Source organism: Acomys minous, assembly GCF_964271855.1.
Source record: "Acomys minous genome assembly, chromosome: 12".
NCBI classification, from domain to species: Eukaryota; Metazoa; Chordata; class Mammalia; order Rodentia; family Muridae; genus Acomys; species Acomys minous.
In genome coordinates this window covers 112,810,128-112,815,108 of record NC_140493.1, presented here as the reverse complement: position 1 = coordinate 112,815,108, position 4,981 = coordinate 112,810,128, and the positions used below count along the sequence as shown (strand labels likewise).

The following is a 4,981-nucleotide window of genomic DNA, read 5'->3' as shown; positions in this document are numbered from 1 at the left end:
ACGTGACCAACCTAAGCAATAGGAAAAGGAGATTAAAGAACACAATAATGAAACCATAAGGATATCAGTTCCGAGGAATGATTCTCCTGGCGTAGTCAGCAAGATTTCTTCTGCTGGAACCTGGAGTAACCAGAACCAGAGCCTCAGCCCAAGCCCAGAAGCCTTGGGCTCATATACATAGCTCCTCCCGGAGCCTGGCGGCGTGATTTTCAGCTGGCCACAATCAAGCTCCCGCATGAGGTGGTTTGTCTTTTAGTGGATTAACATCACCTGTTCTCTCACAAGTCCGTTCTTCATCCCACCCTTGGGATCATAACAAAAAACATGTTTATCTCTCCTTCATGAACATAATTAAAAATTTTAAAGCCTGGGAGCCGGAGAGATGGGCTGGACTTTAAATCCAAGTGCCCATTCAACAAACCACGTGTCTAATTCATGCCAGCAACCCTGAGGGAGGGAGGCAGATACAGGATGATACCTGGCACTTGGCTTCCAGCCTACTTGAGAAAACCACAAGGTCCAGGCACTAGGGCCCTGCCTCAGGGACAGGCAGCGACAGAGGACAACGGGACCTTCTTCTGGGCTTTGGGCACATACATAGTCACAAATCAACCAACAAATACATTTCTTCTTCTTAAAAAAGAAAAAAAAGAGGGGGCCCGGTTGGTGGTGGTGCACGCCTTTAATCCTAGCACTGGGGAGGCAGAGGCAGGCGGATTCCTATGAGTTTGAGGCCAGCCTGGTCTACAGAGTGAGTTCCAGGACAGCCAAAGCCAGTACCAGGAAAAAACAAAACAAAACAAAAAACAAAAAACAAACAAACAAACAAAAAAACCCACTCCCTTAGATGAGATGGTCTGACAGGTGAAGCTTCTTGCTGATGACCTAAGTGCCCACTCCTGGGAGAAGACAGCTGACCCCTGAACCGTGTCCTCTAACCTCCACGTGTGACAGTGGCATGTGTGTTTCCACACTCTCAAACACAAACATTAATAAAAGCAAAATTAAATAACAAAGACAAAACAACAACAACAATCCCTGCTGGGATTGCTGGCGTAACCAGGAGGGAGGAGGGAACGAGAGGAACAAGCCCCCCCACTATGAAGGAGAGTCGGGGATCCACTGGCCACTGAAGGAGGCCACACTGAGGCTGCTCCTTCCCGTGTCCTTTACACAACGATGCAACGCCACACGTCCAGGAACGAGCGCCAGAACCCTAAGTGACTTAAGAATTAAGACATATGAAAAAGAAAAGCGACACTGAAAAGTTAGGTAAAAGAGCAATGTTTGAGGTGGGGCGTATGGCAAACACCTGTTATCCCTGTGGTCAGGAGGATCGTGAGCCTGAGGCCAGCCTAGACCACATAGTAAGACCTTATTTCAAAAAACAACAGAACAAAGAAAATCTATAATTGGATGCGATCATGTGGTGAACTGGTCAGCATGATGGCCCTAGGACGGGGACCTTTCTGGTCTTTATCAACCGAACCACTTGTATCACCAGAAGGTGATGTCAGCCAGAGGTACCCAGAGAACTGCAGAAGTTTCTAGATGCGTCACTTGTAGGAAGACGACAATGGCCAGTTAGTGTGCGCTGATGAGGCACCCGGGCACCTCATCACCTGTGAGAGCGCGCAAGTGCAGAGCTGACATGCTTGTGGGTGCACAGATCCCTGCCAACTTCTACAGCACGTACAACCCTTCCACACGGGGCACTTTTTTATTTTAAACTCTTGTGCACTTGGTGGCTATGAGAACCCTGTCACAGGAGACACAAAACCCTCTGTGCCCGGGTCCCAGCTCCGTGGGACTACAAGGCCGCCAGCCCAAGGCCAGAAGTTGCCCCATCAAGACCCACTTAGGAAAACGACCTTCATTAAACACTGACAACCGGGGCTACAAAGGTGGCTCAGCAGCTAAGAGCACTGGTTACTCTTCTAGGGGGCCATGTTCAATTCCCAGCACCCACGTGGTGGTTCAAAACTGTCACCAACTCCGGCTTCAGGAGATCTGAGGCCCTCAACTGGCTGCTGCAAGTACCAAGTACGAAGGCAATTTGTAGAGGCAAAACCATACACATAAAATAATAAATCTTAAAATACCAACTTTATTCAACAAAAGCAATTGAAAGGAACACGAGTAAAACCAAAGATTAACCCTGAAACCAGTTCTCCTGATGCCCAAGACAGTATCTAAGTATGTAACATATCAGGTCACCCAGTGCCTCAGAGACCACGACATACTAATACACGTTCTGCGACTTGTTCCCCACAACACTCTGTCTACTCAGACAGCTCGACCTCACCTTCCAAACACTGGACAACTGGGAACAACTACACGCCTCATGTGAACATGCCAGATTTCCCTCTGGGGCCCCTAAGTCCCTAGGCCGTTCAAGATGCTCCCCTCAAATCCTGGACCAGCTGTTCTGCTGCTCAGGACAAGCAACCTCTGGCTCTTCACAGACTCTGGAGCCCTGGGGGCTGCTTGGGTATCGGCTATGTGCAGGAGGGAGTCAGGATCAGGAGACGGGAAGTCAGGGGAGGGAGGACTGGGCAAGGCAGTGGTTAGTAGAACATGTGGTTCACAGGCACAGGTTTTGTGACAAACACCCTGTTGTCTGTCGGTCTGCTCCAGTCATCTGGGATGTGATGGTGCCAGGGCAGGTAGGAGTGCAGCCTGAAGCCTTTCTTCCGCAGGCTGCAGGTGGCAGGCACCAGCTCCGGTACACATCGTGAGGACTCCAGGATGGTCAGCCTCCAGTATGGATTCAGCGGTGTAGACAATGTGTGTGTTAGGCGGGTCGCCATCACCTCACCGGGATCGAGCAACACCTGCCAGCGCTGGGTGTGAATCCTCACAACCCAGCAGACGTGCATCGACAGCAAGTGACACATACACTGATGGATCATCAACGGGACGAAAAACTGTAGGCTTATCAAAAAGGATCCTGCGTCATAGCGGTTCACCGGCCAGATGGCACTCACCTCCAACAGGACAGGTTGCCTCAAAGCCGGGTTAAAATCCACAATATCCCACAAGGACATAGGAGGCATGAGCTGGTGCAGGCAGGGGTAAATCTCCTCACACATCCAGGGAAGGGCCTGGGTCCACTCAGCATCCTCGGGGCCCAGATCCAGGGGCACAACTTCCTCAGGCTCCAGCTCAGTGGGAAAAAGCTTGGGTACCTCCATTTCCTGTATCCATTGCGGGGGTGGTTTCAGGAACTCAAGCTCTCCTCCTTCTTCAGAGTCAGTCAATAGCAAATACCCATATGTGGACCCTGACCCCGCCCCCACCCCCGCCCCCGCCCCCGCCCCCGCCCCCGCCCCCACCCCCACCCCCGCCCCGGCCATCAGCTCCAGCTCGCCCGACGACTCCTCAGGGGCTTCTTCCAGATTTTCGTTACACAACAGGAACATTGCCTTGAAGCAAGCGAAGCAGATCTTCCTCTGGTTCCCATGGACAAGCTGGTACAGCCAGGCTGCATAGAGGCAGGACATGCCCTTGTCGCCATGGCGAACACTGACTGGGGGACACATGGCCAAGCAGCCTGCCTGCAGCTAACTGGACGGAGAAGGGGAGACTTGCTCGGTGGGATCTCAGCAGCTGAGGTCTCCAGGATCGTGAGATGCTGGGGACAGGCGGGGAAACCTGAGCGTGGGAGAAACAGGAGACAACGGGGTATTACAGGAGGCCTAGGGTGTTGGGGCTCCAGGACACGGGCCCGCGGCGGTTCAGGAACTGGGTGCCAGTTCAATGGATACCTCCTTGACTTGAGCTTCCAGAACCTTCTTCAGCTTCTTGCTTGCTCCAGGATCTGGAAAACTGAAAAGGCAAAAGAAACGAGGCTTGGCTCCCCCCTGCTGGGCAAGCAGCCAGGACCACTGTGGGGAGGGGTGTTGGGACTCAGGCCCTCAGGGGGCTCAGGCTCACCTGGAGCAGGTGGAGGCTCTTTCAGCACACCCACCGCTTCAGAAGCTTCCTCAGGGTCATAAGCCTCAATTCCACACTAGGGTGAGGATGCTGACCTCCCCGCCTTATAAAGGCCTTGATGCCCTAGCTCATTTACATATCTCCCATAAGCCCTAAAGCACAGGAAGTGAGGGTGCTGAGTCACCCTGGTCCCCCAGCTTCCTGTGTGCTGCCTTGGGTGCCCCATGCCCCCGGGTCTCTGTCCCTTAGGGGGGACGCCTAGGCCTGGGTCATGTCGATGTGGAGGGAAAGAGGATTCCTTCTTCTCGGCCTCTTTAGTAAAACTTCTTTAAAGCTCGTGAAAACGCTCCCTCGGCCTTCACTGTGGCTTAAACTTAGTTTTCCCCCTCGGGCCTTTCCATTCTTAGTCTCTTGCTAGTATCCTTTGTAGACTTTGGGACCCTGAGACAAACCAGGCAGAAGAGACAAGGTTTCTAGCGGCGTCGCTCCAAGCGCAGCCTTCACAGCACAGAGGTCCACTCAGGGTGCTAGCACCTCAAGTTGGTGCTCGCAGTCCGTCCCCCACAAACATGGCGAGCCCCTGTCGCGCAGGGCAGATTCACTCTCTCTACAGATCCTCCGGGCTGGCCTCCCCTTGGCGTCCTGCCCTGCCTGGCCCTGGCCTTGACCTCTGAGACCATTCGGTTCTATCCAGAATGTCACACGTCTGGCCTCAAGCAGCAAGGACTATCCCAGTTTCCTTGCAGGATACAAGGCTAGGTTTCCTGGGTGCCCCGGGGCAGCCCGCAGCAAGCTTTACTTCAGGGCTCAGGAATACGCCTTTATCTGCACATACCTGTTTATCCACTCACCTCATGAAGAGTATGTTGTTGCTGTCTGTGGCTTTTATGAGTAAAGCGGCTATGTGCAGCTGTGAACTCGACAGTCTTGCCTGGCTCTGTCCTCCACCCTTTATCCTCACTTCTCTCTACCCGCACTGTTACCTGGCGTCTGTGCTCGTGAACGGCTCAGCTGTCTCCTCTTACCTAGGCAGCTGCCCACCCTC

General features: G+C 53.1%; 2 long non-coding RNA genes across 2 annotated transcripts; both read right to left on the bottom strand.

Annotated features, from left to right (window-relative positions):
- Positions 1–2,087: 2,087 nt before the first annotated feature.
- Positions 2,088–3,303, bottom strand: LOC311579584. Its single transcript, XR_014773200.1, has 2 exons — positions 3,147–3,303; positions 2,088–2,376 (listed from the first exon to the last, which is right to left on the bottom strand). It is a non-coding gene; the product is annotated as an uncharacterized lncRNA (long non-coding RNA).
- Positions 3,304–3,383: 80 nt separating this feature from the next.
- Positions 3,384–4,981, bottom strand: LOC311579580. The gene is made up of 3 exons (XR_014773196.1): positions 4,772–4,981; positions 3,768–3,828; positions 3,384–3,654 (listed from the first exon to the last, which is right to left on the bottom strand). It is a non-coding gene; the product is annotated as an uncharacterized lncRNA (long non-coding RNA).